The sequence below is a fragment of the Harmonia axyridis genome, chromosome 6, assembly GCF_914767665.1.
Source record: "Harmonia axyridis chromosome 6, icHarAxyr1.1, whole genome shotgun sequence".
Classification (NCBI taxonomy): Eukaryota; Metazoa; Arthropoda; class Insecta; order Coleoptera; family Coccinellidae; genus Harmonia; species Harmonia axyridis.
In genome coordinates this window covers 24,678,565-24,705,498 of record NC_059506.1, presented here as the reverse complement: position 1 = coordinate 24,705,498, position 26,934 = coordinate 24,678,565, and the positions used below count along the sequence as shown (strand labels likewise).

Genomic DNA, 26,934 nt, shown 5'->3' with positions numbered 1-26,934 from the left:
CCAATTCCAGTGACACGACTAATATGAAATTTGTACCTAAGCTTGAAATGATATCTTGAATCTGAATGCATTGTTTCATATCGTTCGTTATTATTCAAGATTCGAATGTTACCTGAAAATTTCAAGTTTATTTGATTCGAAAGTTATCATGTTTACAGCCGATTGGATGGACAGAAAGAACTAAATTCTAACATCTTATCATTGTTATTACTGGGTAAATCCTTATCGATTTAATGTTCCCAATTGCAGACGAATGTCTGTAGATATGTTCCATGAACAGGCGCTAACAAAACAAAATTGTCTGCATATATTTATGATAACAGGCATACAGAGAATTGCAAAACTGTTGTCCCTTGATATTAAAGGTCTATATCATCAGTTAGCTTATCGTGATTTTCGCGTGAGCAGAGTATAAAAGCCATGAGTTTCATGATAGCAGTTGCCTCATCAGGTGGATAGCGATGAAATGAATTATTCACGTGTCGTGTTTCAAGTTTCAATATGAACTGTCTGGCGAACAATTGATGTTATTGATATAATTTTTTTGAACCGAAAATTTACTCTCTATCATCCATTATTTGAGGTTGTGTTGAATGATAACAATAAGATTGAATGAGTCAAAGAAACACTGAGTTCACTTGAGCAGATTTGGAGCACTTCTCACCATAGATCTTTATATGTATAGGTATAAATGGGATGTGATTTATTATGATGATATCGTCGTCTGTTTTTTTATCTCGATGAGGAGTTCTGACGTTCTGTTTCTCCTCCTGAAATATACTATGAAGTTAGAGTGATTGCTGTTGCTGTTGCAATACTTGCGGTTATTATTTTTGTATATTCTGCTTCTAATTAGTAATTGTAGTTACGCTATCAAGATGATAGGGTGCATGAAGTTTGAAACTCATCTATATTTGAAAACGTTTTTGTAACTAGTAACGAAAAGTTGAATATTTTCCAACACTCGCGAAATATACAAACTGTTCCTGAATTGCAAGTATAAACAAAAATGAACATTCAATTTTGAAAACCAATTTGCAAAAAAAATTTTTGGGAAAACGGGTTTTCCTCAATAACTTCCATGATTGTGTTCGATAGTTTTTCTGATAACCTATTCGAATGGCCCAAGAAAAATACTAATCATATTGATGGGTCACTTTTCAATTAGCTCGAAGAATTAATCACAAAATCCAGTGACCTGTTCACATGAACGAACATGTACGAAACTTCTGGTATGTTCGTTATGAGGAAGAAGATTTATAATACAGAGAGCCATTTCGAGTGACCTGAACGTACAAAAATTATATTTTTCATATTTATCTGTAATGTCCAAGCATTTACACACTAAGCGGTTATTTACTATACACACTATACACTTCTTGTAAATCAGTGCTAGTCTAGCAAAGTCACCCATATCACGCTGAAATTGTCAGTTCACGTGAGGTTAGAATACTGGAGCCAAGTGGCGCGGTAAGGATGGGTGACAGTATAGGAACACCACTTGTTGTGAGCAAAAAATTAGCTTGATTCGAGTACGTCTCGCCCAACATTGTATTTGAAATATTCCGAATGTAGCAGATATATAACCAGAATAATTCATAAGTGTATATTTTATGTTCTGTGAATATATAAAAAATTGTTTATATTCTTAAGTGTTTGATTAACGTTCCTGCTGATATCATAATAAAAAAGTATATATATGTTTTGAAATAATATTGATAAAATACATCAAGAAAATAAACGTTTTTTTTTCTCGAAATTTTTACTGATAATGAACTGTTGGTTACACAACCATTTTACAACGTTATATCAACGTACCTGTGCCCATTGAGACGGACGTGTTGAATCAATATGAATTCGCAATGCAATTTGATCAGGAAATAGCCTGATTTTTGCCTAATTGTTTTTTTATTCGCCCTATTTGCAGCATTTCGTTTACCATTGCTGCCTCATCCCCGCATTATTCTTAAGAGTCGAATTCATGAATATGCCAGTGAGACTAAGAGAACGAACCTTATCAGAGTCTTTCAGATTATGATAAAGGCTGTCGAACATCCAATTACTCCCTGTGCCCCGTCAATTTGAAGGAGGATCAAGCAGCAAATCCCAATTTTCCCTTTCGGAGGGAGATCTTATCGGGTTTATCAGTTCTTATGGAGCTGCACCCTTAATAGAAGGCCTGTTTTTCTCGGAATTCCCGGAAATTTCCCGCCATAACGAATGGAACTAATTGATGGAAAATTCCGGAAAATCCGTTCGTTCCTTCTATGGAACACACGTTTGTCGAAAGCGGATTATTTCGGGGAAATTTTCACGTTCATAATTTTCCTTTTGAGGACTGTCATCTTTCAGATGGCATGAAGGGGGAAAGCAGTTGCCAAGCCAGGAGAATTCAGGGTATTTGCTTCGGGTTTTATTTTGATGAAAACGTGGAGCTCCGGTTGTGGCATTATGTGGAAATCTTCTGGTGAATATAATCTAGACGGACTGGAGAAATATAATGTGTTATAGTTTATTTCCCATTAAATTATTTGGAATCGTTCGAAGGAGAATTCTTAGAGTTTTCAGCGTTTGAGTTCTGTAGACATCGACTGTTGTCTCTCACTTAGGTTTTTCGTGGAATATCTGAATGATTACAATTTCATATTGCTCATTCTGACCCATTTTTAGTATTCGTAAGAAGAGAATGAAATTGAATATTATTCAGATATGAAAAATTAATACAGACTAGATTTTGATTTCGAATATACATCATAAGGTAAGGCATCAGAAAACAGTGAATAAAACAAAAAGGAGAATTTGAAATTTTAAAATGACTACTGCACCCACCAGTTTTCATACTTTTTTTCAAACAAGGTATATCACTTTATACACGCTGAAAAGTATCGTTTTCAGATTTTGGAGTTTTTCCACAAAATCAACATCAACACGTGGCTGTCAAAATATTCCCACAGTTTGAATTTTGAATTCGATTTCGTAAACATTCAGTACTTTTCATCGATGAAAAGTACTTGTTATTTCAAAGGAAATTACAAAGTAGAAATCTACAAATTCCAATTTCAACAAAAATTGGTGGACACCAAAGATAACAGTAAAGCAAGCTAATGTCTCGAAATTTGTGGATACTTCAAGCAGTAACAAGAAGATGGACCAAAATCTCATTCTCCATCTCACTAGATATAATTTGATATTCAAAATGAAAATACTATACGCGTTATGTCTTGAGGTCAAAGAGAGTCAATTTGAAGTTGGATAATAAGTTAATCGAATTCTTCGATACGACACCTTTGGACTTTTTTCTGAGACGGTTTCCCAAAAAACTGGTTTTATGAAATAATACTAAGTTTTTTCCCTATTTTAAACATGATCAACTTGGGTAAATATAAATATGGAATCTAATTATGACAAGACAGTTTAGTATGTATGGTTTAGTGAATTCGAAAAGAATATTGAATTCTGGATGCCATTATTCAACCATTTTTGAGCGTTCGTTGATCGCACAGATCGCTCTAATGCATTCGTTTGTATTTTTCCAATTTCGAGCAAAAAATGATCTCGAACGATAAGTTCGGTTGAAAACATGATAACCTCCGTACCTATAAAATAAAATCATTCATCGTTCTGACGTCTACAATTTGAACATTCGTTTCAAGAGCACCTTGAAGCCACCCATTCATTTTAGTGAATTATTCAAACGATATTTTTGATATATTACAGTACAATGTGTTAACGATGTACCAATGGATTTCGAAGCTATTATCAGTAGAAGCCTTTTCAGGGTTTTACTATTCAACTTGCACTTTGATGAATTGATGGTAGTTTTTGACAGGGCAGATTTGATATTTTATGTGGTAGATTTATGACATTTTTTTCTCTTCCATTTACATGTCTACAAATAATATACTCTTCCAGTTGCTGTTGTTTCATTTTTTTATTATCATATTCGAAACCTTTGAATGAAAGAATGAAGACATTATTATTATCATTATTAAGAGAGTTAGAAACTTTAAATTTTGATATAGCTTCGGATTTGAATACCACGTTTTCTAATGGGAAAAGGCCGACTTGGGGTTCCAAATTTTTTTTTGATTCAAGTTCAGCCTTTGGACACCGCAAACACCCATATTCAATTCTGTGGCCTTCAAAGATTCAATTGACACTTGTATGACTAGCGCTCAAAAGCTCCTGGCTCCATGTTAGTGCTTTGATTTTTTTTATAAAATTAACGGCAACTGATGAAATTCTAATAAAATTCATGAATCAACATTCAATTTCACTCTCAAATTAGAAAAGAAACCCTTCAGTTTGCACTGAAAAGTCTGGATGGAAGAACGAATTAACAGTTCTTGTTCAATTTGATTTTTGTTCCTGAATCTATCGGACTAAACTAAATGAATACTGATATAATGTATGTTCTGTGTGGTTCGATTGTGTTTGAGACGGACTGTGGGTTCGTACCTTTAGCGGATGAACAAAGGATGATTTTGAATGCTTGGCACAGAAAAGTATTTCCCTGCATTTGAATTTTTTCTACCTTCCATTTCTCTGTTTTAATTCAAAAAACGTTTGTCAATTGTCTGTTCCCCAGCGAGTGGTTTTTAACCATCGGATATACAGATTTCCTGCTCCACTCTCAATGCGAATCAACTTCAAAGGTATATCCGCTATCTCAGGTATTTCTTTGAACTTGAAAACTCCGTTCCATCCAATCCTTTTTCCTTTTTTCACGAGTTTGACCACCGAAAATGAGAACCTGTTTATTTTTCAGGTTTGCTGATGCTTCGAGGTTGATAAAATTGGTTTTCCAGATATAGGTGAGTGTTCAATCTCTTTTTCGGTTTATTCATGGGAATTTCAATAGGGGTATGAGATCCAAAGAGAATTTCGTGCCAATCAGGATTAGTATTTCGTGAAACTCCTCCTCAATGCCTCTTTGAAAAAATGTATAATCTCAAGGAAAGTAAAACAAGATGGACTTCTTTGATCGAATTGAAGCTGCCAATAAAAAAAATCCTATAATTCACATTCCATCAAATAAAATAAATATTGATCAATTAATCGAATGAAGATGAACCAGTTACACTATTTTCAATATAGAAAATACAAATAATTTGCTCCACTGTGGGCTTACTCCAACTGACGTTTGATGTTAACCGAAAAAATCCTAGAATTAAAAATTGTTCATGAAAAAGGTTTGAATCTTTGTGGAGGTTTTTTCTAGGTGAACAGTGGCCTATTCCTTTGCCCAAAAATAATTTGGGGACAAAAGAGGGTACTTAAGTGTAATGGTAAATCCATTATAGACCATTTGAAAAGTCCCCGGTCAGAAGCACAGCTGGTGGTGCTAGTATTAAATCCATATGATTTTTAGTTAGTACCAACCTTCAAACGATATGTGTCAAAATTTTACAACAGTCCGACCATTAGTTTGTGAGATATTGCGTTGTGAGTGTAGCTTCTTTTGTTATTTGAAAAGAGATAAGAGAAAAAGAATTTCGTGTGCTGATGAAATATTGCTTTTCAAAGGAAAAAATTTCAGTTGAAGCAAAATCTTGGCTTGATGAAGAGTCTATGGGATCTGCACCAGGAAAATCGACCATCATTGATTGGTATGCTGAGTTTAAACGTGGTGAAAAGAGCACCGAAGTCGGCGGACGCAGTGGACGCCCAAAAGAGGCTGTCACTGACGAAAACTGCAAAAAAGTTCACAAAATAATTTTGACTGACCGTAAAGTGAAGTTGATCGAGATAGCAGACATTGTGAAGATATCATCTGAACGTGTACATCATATCATTCACGAATATTTGTACATGAGAAAACAGGGTGCGAAATGGGTGCCACGCGAGCTCACAATCGATCGAAAGCAACAACATGTTAATGATTCTGAGTAGTGTTTGAAGGTGTTTAAGTGCAATATACCTGAATTTTTGTATCGATATGTAACAATGGATGAAACATGACTCCATAATTCCATAATCAATGAACCGAATCCAAAGCGGGGAAAAACACAACAGTCAGCTGGCAAGTTTATGGCATCAGTATTCTGGAATGCGCAAGGTGTAATATTCATTGATCACCTCCAAAAGTGCTAGACTATCAACAGCGATTATTATAAAGCGTTATTGGATCGATTAAAGGATGAAGTCGTTAAAAAACGACCCCATTTGAAAAAAAAAGCTGTTTCATCAAGACAATGCACCGTGTCACAAATCAATGAAAACAATGGAAAAATTGCATGAATTGGGCTTTGAATTGCTTCTGCATCCATCCCTGCGACTTTTTCCTGTTCTCAGACCTCAAAGAGTGTTCGCTGGAAAGAAATTCGTTGCCAATGAAGAAGTAATCGCCGAAACTGAAGCCGATGTTGAAGCGAAAGTCAAATCGTACTACAAAAATGGTACCGAAAAGTTGGAAGATCGCTGTATCGCCCTCGAAGGCAAAAATGTTTAATAATAAAATCAAATTTTGCCAAAAAATGTGTTTTACTATGGTAGACCGAAGACTTCTCAATTGGTCTGATATGTCATCCAATGTAACATCGTTGCGAAAATTCCTGTTTAAGTCGCTTCAACAGCGTTAGGAATCGACAATGCTTATGATTAGTGATGAGCAAGCTCGGCAACCATTTCGACCTGAGTTTTCTCATAGACACATTCCAACGAAACATATTGAATACGCTGCCTCTTGGTAACTTCAAATTCGATTTTCATTTCTTGAACTTTTTTGACGTTTCTTGAATAACACAAGCAATACACAAAACTCTGTTATTCATTTTTCGAAGAAAAAACAAATAAAGAAAAAAAATTAATTAATTAATCTTCAATATCTTAACCCCAACTTGACTCTTTATTTCGAAATTTCGACACGCAAATTTCGAAGCTTGATGATAATAAGAAAAAAAGCGGTATGTCACTAACAGTTCCATCTGTCCATCACGTCCTGAACTTATTGAGTGACATGTTACGTATCAACACACATCTTATTTCGAACTCAACGCAGAGAAGATACAACGCGAAATTCACAGAATCAAACACAACGCCAACTCATATAAAATATTCCTCATGCATCCCATCGATATTCGAGATAATTCCTAGTCCATTCAACCCAAAACACTAATATTTCATGCAGATGGTCGATTCTTTGCCTCTTGTACGATTTCATTCGACAGAGCTCACTTCCATGTAACTCCGTGAACTTGAATGGAATTTAACATCTAATTTAAATATATGCAAATTAATGCGGCAGAAATATATCATCTGGAATCCAATTTGCAGTATCTTTTCGATCTCTTTAACATATCCATAGGGCGAGTTGAAGAGCAAATCGGGAAGAGAGGTATCATTTGAATAATAATCGCGAAAGAGATGTCTTTGATCCCGGAATGATACGGCCAATCTTTATTTTTGTGTCGGAGACAGTTAGATAGGAGATTGGAAGGTATCTTTTAATTTTACGGTGGAAAAACGATTTCGAAAAAGGTCTCTGATACATTACATGGAAGTTGGCTTACTTATCTTGGACATGCTTATCTGAATTAAAAAAAAACCTGCACCATTGAGTTGATGAGAGTTCGTTTTATTCAATAAATGATTCGAATTTGTGAATTGCAGTCATCCTGCATTTTAAAATGAAACTTCCAACAACTTTAAATTTCATGATGAGTTTTGTGAAAATGAAGATATGAAATGAAACAGAACCGTTCGACTTGGACAAAATTATTTTTTATCATATTAGGCCAATAGAAGAGTCCTACTGTCTGATGCACAGATGGCGGTGCTAGTATCAAATCCATATAATTTTTAGTTAGTACCAACCTTCAAACGATACGTGTCAAAATTTGATAGCGGTCCGACCATTAGTTTGAGAGATATTGGGTTGTGAGTATACCTACTTTTGTTATTTGAAAAAAGATGAAAAAAAATTTCGAGTGCTGATAAAATATTCCTTTTTTAAGGGAAAAAATACGGTTGAAGCAAGATCTTGGCTTGATGAAGAGTTTCCGGGGTCTGCACCAGGAAAACCAACCATCATTGATTGGTATGCTAAGTTTAAACGTAGTGAAATGAGCACCGAAGACGGCGAATGCAGTGGACGCCCAAAAGAGTATGTCACCGACGAAAATATCAAAAAAGTTCTCAAAATAATTTATAATGACCGTAAATTGAAGTTTATCGATGTGAAGATATCATCTGAACGTGTAACGGGTTTTTCACCATAATTTGACCCCCCCTTTTACTTTGTTACTAAAAGAGGTACAAAAAAAGTTTCCAACAAAAGTTTCATGAAATCGACTAGTGTTTTCTGAAATGATTTCAAAAAATTAAATTTATTCAGAGTGGGCAACATATTGCAAGCAACTTCATTTTTTCAAATGTAACACCCTGTATATTTTTCTATATTTGACTAGCTCTTTTTCCCCTGATTTCGAATACATAACATATGTTTGGTCTATCTCTCTTATTCTGAGTACTACAGAGTTTCAAATTTTAAGAACCACCTGGCATGCTCAGTAATCAGTTTTCAAATGGTAGGCTGCGATAACTCAAAATGCCCTTTTTAGAGTTCCAATTCATAGTGAAAAACGTATGTTATATATCGTTAACAACGAGATAATTCAAAAAAGGGCATTTTGAGTTATCGCAGCCTACCACGTGAAAACTGATTACTGGAGAATGCTAGGTGATTCTTAAAATTTGAAACTCTGTGGTACTCAGAATAAGAGAGATATGTTATATGTTCGAAATCAGGGGAAAAATAGCTAGTCAAATATGGAAAAATATACAGGGTGTTCCATTTGAAAAAATGAAGTGGCATTCAATATGTTGCCCACTCTGTAAATATTTATTTTTGTGAAATCATTTTAGAAAACACTAGTTGATTTTATGAAACTTTTGTTGAAAACATTTTTTTGTACCTCTTTTAGTAACATAGTTAAAAGGGAAGGTCAAATTATGGTGAAAAACCCGGTACATCATATCATTCACAAATATTTGTGGGTGCCGCGCGAGCTCACAATCGATCAAAATCAACAACGTGTTAATGATTCTGTGCAGTGTTTGAAGCTGTTTGAGTGCTATAAACCTGAATTTTTGCGTCGTTATGTGACAAAAGAAGAATCACGGCTCCATCATTTCACTCCGGAGTCCAATCGAAAGTCAGATGAGTGGAGTGCACACGATGAACCGAATACAAAGCGAGAAAAAACACAACTGTCAGCTGGCAAGGTTATGACATCAGTATTTTGAGATCATTGATTACCTCCAAAAGGGCCATATCATCAACAACGATTATTCTATAGCGTTATTGGGTTGTTTAAAGGATGAAATCGTTACAAAACGGCCTCATTTGAAGAAAAAAAGGTGCTATTACATCTAGATAATCCGCCGTGTCACAAACCAATGAAAACAATGGCAAAATTGTATGAATTGGGCTTCCAATTGCTTCTGCAGCCATCGTTTTCGCCAGATCTGGCCCCCAGCGACTCTTTCCTGTTCTTAGACCTCAAAAGAATGCTCTCTGGAAAGAAATTTAACGTCAATAAATAAGTAATCGCTGAAACTGAGGCCTATAATGAAGCTAAAGACGAATAGTGCTACAAAAATTGTATCAAAAAGTTGGAAGATCGCTATAATCGCTGTATCGGCTTCGAAGACAACTTTGTTGAAAAATAAAATCGAATTTTGCCAAAAATATGTGTTTTACTATGGTAGACCGGGAACTTTTCAATTGGCCTGTTATCTGCTTCATTAATCTTCGAAATTTCGAAATTAAAACACGTGTAAAAACGAAAGTATCCATTGAACCTATCTGATCTTGAGACAATTCTCTCAGTGAATTGCGGTGTTTCAACCTGGTTCTACTGATGGTATCATGTGCTATCATCAGTGTAGTGGTCCCTGCTATATACATCTACCATCTCCATAGCGGAGATTTTTTCAGGCAAGGAGTTGAATGCGTATTAGACACTTTCCGCAAAAATTAGAAACAATAATATTATACAAAATTAATTGAAACTCGAATGTTCATAAATACTATTTTAATAAAAAAGAAAACGAGACTTACTAACAGGTCATCAAAAGATGTATCTATTCCAATACAGTATTGTTGTAGCAAAATTCGATTATTGAATATGTATCTTTTTGGTACCATGTTTTGTAACTAACGCTTACTTTTGACGGTCCTACATCACTTGGCAACATAAATCAACAACACAAACTTGCTTCATATTATAAAAAATACACTTATATAGAGATCAAATTTGATGTGATTAATTATTCACACATGGACATATTTCTGCCTGTCGTTACCATAGTTATTTCATCATTAGCGTTAATTAGAAGTTCGATGCATAGAGCCAAGACAGAATTAAATTTACTATTAAATATTTACGTTCGGGAAAACCCCCTGCTATTACTTTTCCAAACTCATATGCGTGCGGAAAATAATAAGCATGTGTTTTTCCCGCACTGTGTGGGAAAGTGACTCTTAAAGGCTAAAAATGCGTGTGTGAAAAAATTTGGAAGTGCATGGTTGTTGGAAAAAAATTTTTACTCGCAGTATATTGTTCGGATGGCGGTATTTGAATTATCTGTTGAAGAATGATCACAAGGCATAGTCCCAAATAGTTTTATGAATCATTTTCATTTGGTTTCTTCATTCAAGTTATTTTGGGATTTTATGGTCTGAAAGAATATGAGAGTATTGACGTTTTTATATCAGGATGGACCTTCCCTTTCAACTATCAGAAAATATTTCTTGAGCAATGTACCGTGAGTTGCAAATATTTGTATGAAGTAGCATCTTGATAGTTTTTTTTCTTATTCTCTTTCAGTTTTTACCTTGAAATTATTCCATATGAATTTGTCGGGCAAGCTTTTCAGTAACTGATGGACAATAATACATTTGAACTAATGTTTTTCTTTGTAATGTTACAAAGTAATTATAAGCCGAACTCTCAAGGAATAATCTGGTAGGTAAAATGTCCATCAGGAAAAAGAGGCTTCGAATTCCATAATACTCTGCGAAAAATGTGACCAAACAGCCAAAAGATGAGCTCAATACATTAACTAATGATTTTTTTATGTTTGACGTTACTTTCCCTTTTAAAAATTACTGCCTGAGTGGTATTTTCGTCATTGTCTCCATTTATTAATTCATTAACCTACTTCCTTAGATTAACTCTGGAGAGAAGCCGAAGAGATACTTACTTCTCACTCACTCCCGTCAAGAATGGGATTAGCTCAAGCTAATCATAATTCTGTTTCAGAAATCTCTCAAAAACTAAAAGTCAATCAACTACTTCCAAAAATTTTGAAATTCACGTTTTTAAATCTGTAGAATCTACAAATCCAATGAAAGGCACCTTCGAATGCAAAAAATAAATTATTAAAACACAATAAGTAATTAAATAACTATTACAGATAAAATGTGTTCCATAGTTAATTAATTGAAAATTTGTGTCAATTGAACTACTCGATTTTTTACATTTGAGATTCAAACATTGTCAATTCAGAATGACTATCAATGTGCAGTAGCTGATTTTTTCTCCAATTATATAAGAATTATCACATCCCAATCAACAATTTTTTTTCTGCTGAACTACGAGTGAAATAATAAAAAAATATCGAAAAGGCTCAAATGTTACAATGAAAGATGACATTATTATGCTATATATTTGCAAAATATCAACCCTATCGAATACGTAATATTATTACGTGTATTGTGTATTTTTTCCAAAATTCTTCTTAACATTTTGTATAGCTGTGATTGTATGATTTTGTCTCTATTATTCAACATAGTTGTCTTCGAGGTCGATACATCGTTTATAGAGATCTTTCAACTTCTCGATACCATTTTTGTTGTACAATTTGTCTTTCACTTCAAAATAAGCCTCAGTGTTGGCAATAACTTCTTCATTGGCGCTAAATTTCTTTCTAGCGAACTTTCTTTCGAGTTCTGAGAACAGGAAAATGTCACTGGGGGCCAGACCTGGCGAATACGGTGGATGCAGAAGCAATTCGTGCAATTTTGCCGTTCTTTTCATTGATTTGTAACACGGCGCATTGTTTCGATGAAACAGCACCTTTTTTCCTCAAATGGGGCCGTTTTTAATGATTTCATTCCTCATGATCCAATAACGCTATATTATAATCGCTGTTGATTACTGACCCGTTTGGAGGTAATCAATGAATATTCTACCTTGCGCATCCCAGATTATTGATACCTTAATATTGCCAGCTGACTGTCGTGTTTTTTCTTGCTTTATATTCGGTTTATCGTGTGCAGTCCTCGCAGCTGACTGTCGATTGGACTCCGGAGTGAAATGATGGAGCTATATTTCTTCCAGTGGCACATATCAATGCAAAAATTCAGGTTTATTGCATTTAAACTGCTTCAAACACTGCTCAGAATCATTAACACGTTGTTACTTCTGATCGATTGTGAGCTCACGCGGCATACATTTAGCACACAGCTTTCTCATGTACAAATATTCGTGAATGATATGATGTCGTTCAGATGATATCTTCACAATGTCTGTTATCTCGATCAACTTCACTCTACAGAATTATTGAGTAAACTTTTTTGATTTTTTCGTCGGTGACAGCCTCTTTTCGGCATCCACTGCATTCGCCGTATTCGGTACACATTTCACCACGTTTACATTTAGCATACCAATCAATGATGGTTAATTTTCCTGGTGCAGACCACGGAAACTGTTCAAGCCAAGATTTTGCTCCAACTTATTTTTTCCCTTCAAAAAGCAATATTTCATCAGCACACGAAATTTTTTTTTTGCCATATTTTTTCAAATCACAACGCAATATCTCACAAACCAATAGTCGGACTGCTGTCAAATTTCGACACATATCGTTTGAAGGTTGATACTGGTTATTTTGTTTTTACAACGTAATATTGCCAAATTCTATATGAAAATCTTCGAAGCATAAAAAATTATGGCAGAAATCAAAATACATATTCAAATATCAGGTATCTCAGAAAATATCCCTATTTGTACGAGACAACTTTGAGCAGAATCATCTATATCTTCCTGGTACAAAACCTTCTAATCAAGTGATTACCTTGATAACCACTGTTAGTGGTGCAGGAATTGCTCTACATCTCAGATCATTCCCTCTCTATTACATACAATCAACAGCTGGTATTGTTTCAAGATTGTCTGAAATTAACCACAGGATTAATAATAACAGCGAAATGGATCCAAATGAGAAAACAAAATGTTCGGCGAACTTTAGACTCCGCAATTTAAGTTTGTAGCAAACAAAAACAACGCCGAGATAATATGAAACAACTTCAACGCACTTTGCCTTTCATTAAGTAGATAACTTAAAGGCACCGGTGACTGCGAAGAATATTAAATAACTCGAACACGAAAAACTGAAATGGAATTTCCCAGGTCGCGGCAGCTCCCTAGAAGAATAAGAATAATTATTTGTCCTTATAGCCCTTGGATAATACAGTTTGAAAGTTTTCGGGATTTATATAAAATTAAGCCCTGTGAGAGAGAGTAAAGCCGACCTGCGATTTCCAGTGGATTTGGACGATATTTCTGGATTAAAATGGAAGGGGAGCTTTGATTTCCTTCAGGGTTGAATTGGATAGAATTTTATTTGAATTTGATCGAGTGCATTCGAAATTGGGGTACCTCAGGGTTTTATCTTTGGGCTCGTTTAGTTCATAGTGTGGCTTGATACTAAGGTTGAAATTACTTTTTAGGCGAATAACGTATAGTTCTTCCAATTTTACTTGAACAACTCTATAAAAACGCTTGTCCAGAAGTTTGTTTGATCATATGCAATGCAACCATGGGCGCAGGCTTTCTGTTGAAAATAATATTTACGCGATTGTATTAAACTCTGACATCGATTCTTTCAGATAATTCGCGATGTGGATAGATTTTTTTGACCGACTATTGAAAGTTGTTCTTCTGTGTTTTAATTCGATTATTCTATATTCTCGACTTACACTAGTAAGGAACATTTTTTCAGCTATGACATGATCGTCCCATAAAATTATGGACACACGAAAATGTTTTAGATGAATTTGGAAATGTAAAGTATGAAGATAAAGCAAACTAGTATTGATATTGATAAAATTGTGCAGAAAACGCAGTGGAAATTACACTTATTTGAATGTACTGTTTGGCAATACATTCTCGAGCCATAAATAAATTTCTTGAAGCTTCGACAACCCTTTTATAACCGAAATATTCTGGCTTCCTCCAAGTGAATTTGGATATACTATATACCAACAATATTATTTAGTGTCTCATGGAATGTTTAGTTATACACTTGAGAAACTCCCGCTCGTAATGCAATTCTTTATTCAATTTTTTTTGCTTCAATTTGTTACTATACCGTTTCATTATCTAATTATCTTGTGATTGAAAATTTGTAACTCATCTCTCCAAGCGGAGTGGCACGTAATCATGAAGTCATTGAAAATCTATTCATAAAAATGCCAAAAAAATTTCGTTTGGTATTCATTTCGTTTTGAAAATTATTTTTAGGGAAGAACATGAAGTGGCCAAGTTTCTGACCATGAAGAAAATGTTAAACTTGCCTCTCTTGTATTTCAAAACTGTAAACAAGTGTCTTCATTCATTTTACCCGAAACATTTCTGTTCATCAGTTTTATTACATTCTAACATTTTTGAAATGACAGCAAATGGAAAAATCTTGAAGGCCATTATTTTTATTCATTCCTTCTAACCCAATCCAGAATTTCAATAAGTACTTACCGGGGCAGCATAGTCTGGCCGTACTTTATAAAATTATATAATTCTTGAAGAATCTCAATTGCATGCTATCAAAAAAGATTCTTCCATATAGATCTTCACATAAAAAAATAGATAATCGTGAAAAAAGAAGTAGCGCTCCTCACAAAAACTGAATTGAAAACCCTAACTTCTTATTTTTTTCTGGCAGTGTAACCCACAAGATATCACCAAATCAACAAGGTTGTTGAAGCACGATATTATGATTTTTAGATAAACTCACACAGGTTGATTAAACTATGAAATTTTTCAACAATCAATAAACAATTCTTCGTTCCTCAATAAGGTCGTATGTAGTGTATTACTATATATATATATATATAATTCCCTATATGTGTGAATGAATTAATTGGGCCAATTCAATTATTATACAACAGACAAATAATTGAGTGCAAAAACAGAATGTTGTGGATAAATATTCATTACACATTTGTATAAAGTAAATGATAATGGATGTCCTGCACACTATGTTTGGAATGAATTGAATTGATACCAATTCATTTTACAGTTAATCGATTCACAATAATTGATGGATTACTTTGGTTCCCCAGAATTTATAATCAAGTGGGATTGAAAAATTCGATGAATTTTCTTCCATAATGCTAACGTGGAGGTAAATCATTTATGTTTCTGAAAATGATTTATACATTAAATGGCTCAAAAATGAGATTTGATTACACAGCCGAACAAAATATAAATTACATCTTGTGGCTGGAAATGCAACAATCAATCCAGCTCTTGCTTTTGAGATACTGGTTTATTGATGATAGTACTGACGTAGGATCCAGTTTATTGTTCCCTGTTAATAATCGAGATGGTCAACCGGATGCTTGGAGACCTATTAGTCTCTTCAAGTGCCAAGGGCATGACAAATTCAATGAGTTTACAGGGAACGAATTGTTATTGTACATAATGCGAAAAGGATGTGTTATTCTTCGGGGTGTCGAAGAATGTCATATGTCGATTGTAAAACTTAAGAGTTATGGGGTTGGGAAAAGTTTCAGAACAAGACGATTATGCCAGATGGGTTACATCTGTTTTCTCAGGCTCTAGTCCTTCTAGAATATTCGATTCCCAGGAATCCGCGAAGATCTTTGTGGGCGGTACGGCAATAATCTTATTGGACTAGGGGGATGGTACCTTCCCCTAAGGGTGTGGTCAAACCGAGACAGGGTAGTTCCAATCGACAGAGAGCAGAGTTAAGATTAAACCGAAGACGGGTACAGACGGTACAGTTTAACTTAAATCAAAGACGAGACAAGTTCGGTCGGTCAACTTAAGACGTAAGACGAAAAGACGGTTCGCGGACTAGATTAAGACGAGTCGCGAACAAGTTAAAGACGAGACGACCGAAAACTTGAAGTACGACGAAGACGTTTCGAGTAATCAATTAAACGAGAGTTAAAGACGAAATTCAGTACCGTAGTGAGAAACTTGTTATTAGGACGTTATTAGGATCTTCTCAATACTGAGTTTTCACTGTATAATTGTGGCTTTGTAAATAGATGTAAATAATTCAAAAGAGTTTCATTATTACAAATCCAACAAAGTCACGGAGAAAAAGACGAAAGGCCAGGTAATCGAATCATACCTCTAGACGATCGATTAACCAAGCCTACACTGATACTAGCTGGAAATGAATAGAACGTACATCTTCATTGGACAAATATAAATTTTCTACTTCAATCGAAAACTGATCAACCATATATATACCTGGAACTATACCCGAGTGCACATTCTTATACTAGATGAACACGTCCTTTCACTCCCATGCTCTATGTATATTACTCATTTAATTCTTTCTCTCATGTCATATTATTATTGATGCCTTTTTTTTAAAATATTCCTTGCTTCAGGCGCCAAAATAACTTGCGCCGGCTCTGCATAGTGCAATGCCAAATTAAAGATATCTCTAGTTAATTATTCACTGAAGGAATTTTGATGTCGGCGCATTCGCCATTTTGCAATACTTAGCTTCTGGTTCGTGATTTCCAATAATTAAGCAGCTTTGGAATCGTTAAATCGGAACAAAACGAATTCAACCATCACCTGTCTAAATTTTTTCTCGGAAACTGCAAGAGCTCTCCACTAGATTGGGAATGCATTACATGAATTTTAAGGTAAACTATCAAGAAAAAAGTTTGAAAAATTCATATCTAGAAAAATTGACAAGACCGTTTTCATAACATTTTAATTATGCATTGTTATGATTGTACTGAATTCAATATTTTTACCGCAATGTTTTAGTTCATATTGTTTCGAAGTTTTCAATATTCCTCTCTGAATGTAATCTGATATTATATTATAAAAGTTTAATGAGTCTTCTTGATGAAGGATATTTAATAAAAATCAAATAATTTGACAACTTTGTGTCTAATCCTTCACAATAATATATCTGTATGATATATTCAGTTTATTTTTGTCTTGGAATATATTCCAATTCTAAAAATGACAAATTTAATAATCAACCGAAAGAAAATTCAAAATGACTAAAACTGTACAAATTGAGTAAACGGTTAATAAATTGAACAACTAAATTAACATAAAGACAGACGTACGTTTCGGAATTTTTGTATTTAATAATACAATTTTTCCTCATCAGTGCCTTATAGTTCAACGGAATTATTAAATTTACAAACTTACCACGTGTATATCTACCTCAACAAAATTGCAAGTAAGAAACTACAAACTAACTAAACGTATCGGTTGCTCTGGTGAGGATTCACAGAACAAGCCATTACCTAAGGTAGTCATAGATTTCTTCATTGTTATTCTTTTGAAATACATATACAAATCGACATTTACAATTGAATAAACAATTTCAGAAATTTTAAATCTATCAATTGGTTGATACTGACTCTCTAATCAATAAATGATTACATCAAATAAACTGAATATATCATACAGATATATTATTGTGAAGGATTAGACACAAAGTTGTCAAATTATTTGATTGATATTATATATTACCTCGTTCCTAATAATTCTCTAATGGCCTAGTCCTAGAAGGTAACACGCTGTGGTGGTAATCTCGTTAACTCAGAATATCTATACATTTTTTTGTTAGTTGCTTTTTATTAAAAAACTTCGGATTTAGAATATTCTCCGACATTATGTGAAATTTGCAATGTCTTCGTATTGAATTAGATCACTTTGAAAGTTTTTTTATACTGAGTATATGACAAGATACAATTGAATCTCTCTATGATGAGTTTACCAAATAGTAACAAAACGCCATGGAAGAGCTGAGTTTTTATATTGATGGAATATCCGAATATTTTTCTATAGTCAGCCTGTTCATTTCGTAAAAGATTTAACAGCAGAATCCGATGAATTTGTATCATATTTCTGTAGTTCATAATCCTTCAAATTTCCCTTCTTGCGATATAAGATATAAATGATTTTGTGTTAAGTGAATTACTCATTATACACAATGTTTAATCAAAGTACTGCAGTGTTCATATTCAATCTCGTTAGTGAGTGACAGAATAGTAAATCACTTTCCATCTAGCAATTAACGTATAGAGTTTCATTACATAATGCTGCTTTCATTGTGGAAAATTTGATAATGCATTTTACGTGAGTATTATCAGCCTAATGATATTGTGGTTATGGGGTGAATCAAAACATTGCTAGTTGGATGATACAGCGTGCATTTCTAATTTGTAGATACAGGGTTTGGCAGAAAGGAAGTATGTTTCTAAAGCATTAAGTACTCCATAATAATGATTAGCTGTGAGGGGGGTATAGTAGACTTCATGCGAGATTCGTTTTTTGCACACTTGTTCCTGAAGAATGTCTTCATCATAACAATATTCAGTGAAGATGGTTTCAAACGATGTGGTTCGATTCTCTAATGAAGGCTAGTTCGAAATGGATGCTGTTTGGCTTCTCAGCGTTCGAATGATTTCTATCGATTTCTTCGCAGATCGAAATGCTTCTGATGATTTGTTTTTTTTCGAGAAAAATACTCATTCCATCGAAAAAAATTTCAGTAATCATTCGCAGAATAATTGTTGTGCAATATTCCTTGAGTTATTGCATTTTTCTGATCTGATAATTTTCTGAACTACAAAATATTTCGGAGGAGGCAGTGATTCGATTGATTTTTTCCCTCTATTTGCAGAGATCGAATAAATTCCAAAATGCAACTAGACTTATACATGAGAACGAAATTCGTCAAGATCATGACAAGAAGATGCAGTATTTTTTAAGTTTGTGAATTTCAATGAAAAGATCGATTCAACACGAGATAATTGCATACAACTGGATGGTGTCTTTTTGAGTCGCCATTAGAGAATGGTTTAATAATAATTATCCGTAACGTTGGATAAGCTGGCGAGGGATAGATGACAATAATGACATGCACAATGTAATTGTGTCAGTGGTTTGACTTCTCAGATCACGGGGTCTAAATCATGTAGATAGGGGAAACAAAAAATGTAGTTTACGTTACTGCAAGAGGAGTGAAGATATGATTCTGAAATCTGGTAATGGTAAAATCAGCAACTGCAATAAAATCATCTAATAAAAATATATTGAGTTCATTCTCCATTTTTATAGGTGAATGTTTCATTTTTCATTATTTTATTGAATCATTTTTCATGAAAGGTGATTATTGCCGAACAAATGGAAAAAATCCTTTGTTTCACAGACTGAATGAAGAAAGTTTATATTCATGGAAAGCAGAGGTGTTTTTTTTTCTTCAAGAATATCCAGTTATGTACTAGTATGGACGCCACTGATACTCTAAAAAAATTATTCATTACAGAACTTTCTAACAGGCTTTCAAGTGAGGCGTAAAAAATTTCATTTAAATTTCTTCATCCGTTGTTTTCGTGGTCAAATACAATTTTGTTCGTACGTTAACAGGATAACCCTCAAATAGAAAAGGCTTCAAACTTGACATTTCCAAGGTTGGTTCGGATATGAAACACAGGGGTTGAGTTAGTTCATCCAAAAACCGATTGAGGTCTTTGTAAATATGGCTGAATAGATACCTGATAGTTTCAGAACTACAGCGTTCTGTTGTTTTAGATATCCAAAACTTAAATAAGTCCATAAAAATGCTTGGCCAGAAATCCCTTTGAAGTGGATACCGCGATCGGCTAAATGCCGTAGTTTATTTGAAAGTATTGTTAGCCAATGAATTCACTGGCCCCGAAAGAATTTCTGGAAACTTGGATAACTCTTGTATGATCAAAATATTCCGGCTTCCTCCAAGTGACTTTGTATATACTATACCACCCTATCCAATGAGAAGCTTTCGCCACTTCGCCCACAAAATACTGGGTTCTTGAAATTTAGATGGATTTCACCATGGAATATTCTCGATCCAAAGAGTTTGGACCGAAAAATTGGTCTCATTGTAAATGAGGTGAAAACGATACGCCTTAGACATTTAGAGGAACTAATAAACAATAAGTGAGTTCCTACATTTTTCAAGGTTTACAACAATTATTGATTCCATTGTAATTCAATCGAAAACGACACATTGAGGAAATTATGAATTTTGAAGCATATTGGTGACCAAATGTAACTATTCACTAGAAATAATTATTGGACTCCTACAAAAATATCCAATATTTCCTTGATAAAGATCAAATTGAAAGTTTGCTCTCATGAAAGAAATAACCATTTCAAACTTCATGCGAAATTTCATGTCAGAAATGGACTAGTTTTCATTTTTTTGTTAAGGATAAATTCTTAAAATTCAAGTAAAATGAAACAAAAATGTGGAAGAATCATTGAAATATCTCTAGAAATGAAAAAGTTATGGGACTTTGAAGTTGCGCTTGGAAGAATAATTTCATAGTACGTGTAAGTGGCGTGACGTCACACACTAGACGACTGGTATTCGCAGAGTGCTTACGAATTCATTGGTGTACAATCACTTGTGCCGTTCGTGTCGTGTTTTGTTCGTTACTCGATGGCTGAAATAACTTACTATGTACATACATTACTTTTTTCTCTTTTCACTTTTCACTCCTCACATAAATATGTTTTGCCATTGATAGACTTCAACAACCAGTACTCAACTACAAACTGTTTTTAAACGTTTTTTAAATAAATCATCGTTATAAGTTGAACCATGATGAAGCAAACTCAAAAGTAGATACTTACTTGGAAAGTTTAACTCCTTTTATTTCAGCACTGACATAAGATGGATTTGAAGAAAAAAACTCCATCACTGCGAATATACCTATTTTAGGCAAATTGTCACTTTGTCCTTTCACGAAGCCTTCTTCCATTATGGTGACATAAAAACAAAACTCGAGTTAAAACTACACTGTACAACTACAAACGGCGCGAGAGCCTTGGCGCGGCTAAGTATTTAAACGTAATTTATGGTGTAGCGATCACAGGCAAGTGCCGTGACGTCACAGACCAAAGACGTTCCGTGCTAAAATACGTAATTTTAAATAATCTATTTCTCAGTCATTTATTGATGGATTTTCCAAATTTTTTCACTGATTTATCAGTTTTGCTCTATATTTTAATTCTATTGTGTCAAATATAGTATTATCAACATAACTGAACTAGTCCATTGAAAAAATTACTGATATTTCCAACAGACTAAACTCAAATTCATTTTGAATATTCCGAATGTTCAAGTTGAATTTCAGGAGGTTCGTAGCAACTGCATTCTTGGCCTAGATTGAATAGCACATCTCATATAATCCTACATTAAGTTCTGTGGTCTCCAACAGCGCAATAGATGAATGAATGAACGAACGTTCTACATATTCCAAAAAAAATTCAGAAGAATGCAACTTTGTGTTGCATGATTTCCAAGTATCGTTATTGGAAATAATGAATCAAACATCTATCAATTCCGAGTAGAACAGCACAGGTATTTTCATCTCTTTAATTTCCAGAATAAAATTCGAAATTCCCGTCCTGCTGTCAACAAGTGGTATCCATCCATTACCAATTACTTTATTCGATTCCCGAGATTGAAAACTTTTTCCTAATTGGATCGAAACTCGAATTCCAGGAGTAGCCAAAGCCTAGCTTGCAAGGCTAATTATTTCCTATGCTATAGACTGCAGAGTTTCTTAACAAAGATGAATTGGCGCACAAAACAAAGCCTTTGTCGGATGCAGCGCCCTCGCTCAATCCTTCAGTAATTCGATCTCCTAAGGACTTTTTCAGTATTTCAATAGCTCCGCTCTTCCGTGAAAATGCCACTGTCCCAACAGCACTTCGACTTTTGTCGAAAAAACCATTTCGCCCACTTCGTCACTGTCGATACATAGGGAACTTGAAAAGGGACCAGATTATGTTTTTTGCTCTGCGCATTTTATTGGATCTCAATAAATGAAGACAAAGATATATGGAGTTTCTTACAATAAAAAAGCACAAAAGCCGTCTCATTTGTATCGTTATAATAATTTTCCGTCGCTTCGAACCTCTCGATCTCCGTTTTTGCATGAGAATCGTTTTTCGCTGAACGAGCGAATTTATAACAACTCGGTATTGTCTTTTGTCCTCTATTTATGTTCGTGTTCTTTTACATTCGGAGGTTTTTTACCGTTGACTCTGGATTATCTCAAATGGGGTAGACGTTCTGGCTAGAAAAGGCGTTTTTATAACAGGGAAGTTATGGTTTTGTTTTATATCTATTATTATAGTAGTATAATCCGAATCGCGATAGTTGATGTTATATGTTGTTTTCGTATTTGAATTCGACATGACCTAAAAAATGAAGCTTCATCTCCGGAAGAAATATATTCATGATTATCTTGTATAATATTTCGCAGAAAAATTGTTTTTTTTTTTCTGTAGGTTCTAAACAGCTGAAATTTCTTTGAAATCACTTTTGATCCTGTTTAAACTCACACAAAATATTCCAACAAAATCGTTGCCTCACTGCTCACTGCCTCGTAGTTTTTTCAGTGACATTTATTGGGCTCTTAGTTAGAGTCACCTTGTGTACAATTTCCTACTCTGGGGCAACAGTATTACTATTTCGAGATTGTTTGTTGTACAAAAGAGAATAATTGAATATGAATAATTGAATGAGAATAATAATTCTCATTTTGACACCTAGTTCACCATGCAACCAAAGATTCGTTTCGAATAAAATATAACCACGTTTTTGTGTTTTCATTTGATATATCTTATTAATGCTTGAGAGAATATAACAGAATGGAAATCAGTTACAAGCTATCATGAATATGAAACCAGAAATTCTCAGATCCTAGTGCCAATACATACGTAGAATGAATACATTCGAATGCTCTCCTCCATATTGGAGCATTATTTTATACAATTATCCATCATTCTTTGTGAAATCACCGAATATACATCTGTAGTTACTCTGTCTGCTCAAGAGATGGCGTTATTGGTGTCGCATCTCACTCAACTTCGGCTCTGGCGAATTCATATGGGTCGCCGTGTTGCAGCAGAGTCACCTCTCCACGATGATGTGAGATGGTGGGTCCTAAGCAGAGTTCGCTGGATTGCTTAACTGAAGAGTCCACTAGCGATCTCGGGACGAACCACCAATTCCCTGGGAGAGAACGTCATCATTTCCAAAAAAAAAAGAAATGATTTTATTCAGTATAACAATATTTCTCCGATTTTTTGTTTTGGGTTCTTGGTTTAGCTCAGAGTTAGAATTTCATGCTTTGTCATCATTCTGTTTTCAACCTATTCTATCAACTTTTTATTGTCTAAGAGGATCAATTAATTATGTTATATAATCGGAGATAACACTTTAATAAATAAGTCCAGGCCTCTTCATTGAATGCACCTTTTCTCTAGAAAGATTCTTTCTTGCTTCCGAAAGAGGATTCAATTTTAGCCATCACTTTTTCGTTGTAGCCAAATTTCTTTCTCTGTTGTATTTTTTTGAGATCTCCAAAAAGTCAGTAATCACTGGAGGCCAGATCTGCGAAATCAGCCGGCTAGTCAAGCAGTAGGAAGTGAAATTCGTTCAATTTGACCACTATTTTATCGATTTGTGACTAGAAGTCAAAGTATCTTGGTTGAAAGAGAATTTTATTTTGCATTTCAGGACGTTTTTTCTCAATTTATACTTTCGCTCGATCCAATAACGATATGTAATATTCGAGGCAAGTTTGTTTAGGTGCGCCCTTTCCCAAGGGATTATGGTGTTTCGTCCCTGATGGACTTTTCAGTCAGGCAATCTAGCGATCTCTGCCTAAGACACACCTTCTCACACCATCGAGGAAAAGGAACTCTGCTGCAACGCGTTGACTCCTATAAGTCCACCGGGGCCGAAGTAAAGTGTGGCGTGACAACTCTAACGCCATCTTTAGATCAGACAGAGTCAATATTAACCCAAACTACGGACCCCATAACTTTGCCTTACCTTGATGTTTGAGAAGATGGTCGCTTTAGACGGCTTTCACCGAATGATTTCCCTGCAGCTACCGCCGGCTTTGACTGAAGAATGTAGTGATGAATTCATATTCATCTACTGTCACATATCGACTCAAAAATGAGTTTTTGCTTTCGAAAGCGTGTCACACATCTCGAGCAATGCTTTCTCATCGACAAATGGTCCCGCAAGGTAGTGAATACCGTGTCTTCTCATATCTTGAATTCCACTGCTATCTCAATTAATTTCAATTAACTATCACTAAAAACTATTTCATGGACTTTTTTTATGTTTTCTGATCAGAAAACCGAACTACCGAATTTGGGTCACCAAGTCTTTGTTCAGGATCGTCGGTAGTTCTTCGACGATGTTTGAAGTCAGCATACCACCTCTTAACAAATATTGTCGTTAGAGAAACATCTAAATGATACCCTTCACGCCATTTATTTGCTTGAACAGTATTTCATCCTATCTAAAAGCTGTGTTTTATCAATACAAGATACTCATTTTCATACAGTTTTCGAACAGCAATAAATGTAGCATCACTTCAATATTTCGATGCTACTGAATTCGCATCTTTCAAGCTTGTTGCTACCCAGGAGTAAGTGGTATGGAACTGGCGATGCCATCTATTTTCCAGGACCGAGACTATATATGTACCGAACGCTGAAGCTTCATTTAATTTCCAAAAGGATGAACCTATATCAGAATAAAACTGACTAACTTCCAAATCTCCCATACAACATCCACAATCTGGGAAACAACACACGTATCCAGGATACAGCTCCGGAACCTACATCCGCTATAATACGATAATTTTTATCTATGCGTTTTTAAGGGTTTCGATGACAACTCTACGTTACTGAGAATCCTCGCCCCAGTAGCAAATAATCCCTATCCCAGCACACATCTGCAATAATGCAGGATCAGCGTTATTCGCCCAGGACCAGGAACAATTCCAGAACTAGCGCAGTTGAATATGCTTTGTCTGCTCTATTATCATCACTTTGTTTGCTCCATCTTTCTACGTGAGTTAAGCGTGAATTTGAATGTAAACGGCAAAAAACGTTGTCGATGACTCGGCCCTGCCGATATGAAGAGAGAAAAACTCGGGGAGAATGGAAACAGCGCGAAGATGTTTTATGCATAAGTCGAGTCGGCATAGAAGAGGCTTTCCACAGAATTTGAACTTCATTTTATAACTCTGGGTGCGTATTTCATTTCTCGTATCTGTGTATTTGCTGTCGGTTGTTGTTTCAGAGTTGGGGTGGCTTGTGTTGTGGTTAAATGACCATGAAATGTAGTTTCTGTGGTGTGTTGGGTTATTCATGAAATATGTTTTAGATGGGGAGATGAGTATCCACTTATTTGGAGTTTCTTCTGTGGTGTTTTGGAGATGAAATGAATGATTCGATGGAGAGGGTGAATTATTTCTTCTCTTCCTTCGATGTATTAACTCAGGTGGATGAAAGCTAAAAAAAATATTTTCCTGAAAGGGTCGAAGTAAATGAATACACTCTGCAAATTCAACACAATGTTTTATTATTTTCTGCAATATCATTGAATTCACCTTATAATTGAAAAACAACTAAAAAATTTGAATTCAAATGGAGAAATAGATTTTTTCTGTATTTGGATATCAATACATTTGAAGCTAGGACTGCGAGTAAAATTTAGGAAGATTGTAAGGATTTTTTTCGAAGAGTTGCTCCTAGAATAGAACCCTGTGTGCATCATCGATCCAAGAATAAGAATGAGACATTTAAATATCATGTTTTATATTTTGGAGAGAGGAAAAAATGAGCCATTCAATTTGTTGTAGAAATTGTTATGGTTTACATTGAAAAAAAAACCAAATTGTATTATAACTTGAAAACTGTAGGATGTTGTTCCGTGTTGATAGCACCAATAATAAAGAAGTTATGAGAACTCTTCATTTTACGCTATTTTCCAATTGTATTTTGTAGCTTGAAAACAATTGAATATATGAGGTTGCGGTTTCCACCAAACTTATTCTCTCAAAAATCATTCATTTTTTCTACCTCAAAGAGGTTTTCTGATCCTCTTACTAAATAATCAATTTAGGACATAAAATTGTAACGTAATTTCAAGGTTTTTGCTGCCAGATGGTTCACACAATTTATTCTTTAACTGCGCTGCTTTCAGCACTTCTTGCAAATCAATTGATAACCGTCCGACAATATTCGAATTTTTGCTGCAGGTTGCACCTCAGTGGTATATTGATGGTTTCACAATAAGGGTGTACACTACTTTTCTCACTAGGTTTTTCAGTGCAAATTCATTTCGATTTTGTGCGAAAATGGCTTGATCGATTCTTTCAATTTTTGGAAGAAACCTTCGTTTGACAGTTTAGAACAAACTTGCAGATTTTTCTCACAAAAAATTATAAATCTTGTTTTATATCACGGTGATAATCTGATAGATTTGAAATCATATCCTAATTTTTCAATGATGAATTCCAAAAATTTTTCATTAACATGGAACTTTCAATTTTTTTAAAATTTTACCATGAGCCAATTGTTATTTATCGCTTCTTCATTTGATAATGAATGTTTTCATTTATTGTTATTCTGAATTTTCAACTCAAAATACACAAAAACGTGTAATTTTTCTTAAAAAACTCGTAGACGTCATTGAAATAATAAAAGTAATATGAAATGAAAACTATTAATTTTTTAGTGGGAAAAACTGCAATACCAAGGTTTCTTCCAAAAATTGAAAGAATGGATCCAGCCATTTCCGAACAGAATAAAAATTAATCTGCTCTAA

General features: G+C 34.6%; 1 protein-coding gene across 2 annotated transcripts in view; it reads left to right on the top strand.

Moving 5' to 3' along the window:
- LOC123683465 (Ig-like and fibronectin type-III domain-containing protein 2) overlaps positions 1-26,934 on the top strand; it is a 297,049-nt gene that overhangs the window by 81,830 nt on the left and 188,285 nt on the right. Inside the window, exon 2 of one of the 2 annotated variants that reach the window (XM_045622528.1) lies at positions 4,769-4,814. The exons of the other annotated variant lie outside the window; for it this stretch is intronic. The gene's annotated coding sequence lies outside the window, so the exon portion shown is untranslated. The remainder of the gene's footprint in view (positions 1-4,768; positions 4,815-26,934) is intronic. 2 annotated transcript variants of the gene reach the window in all.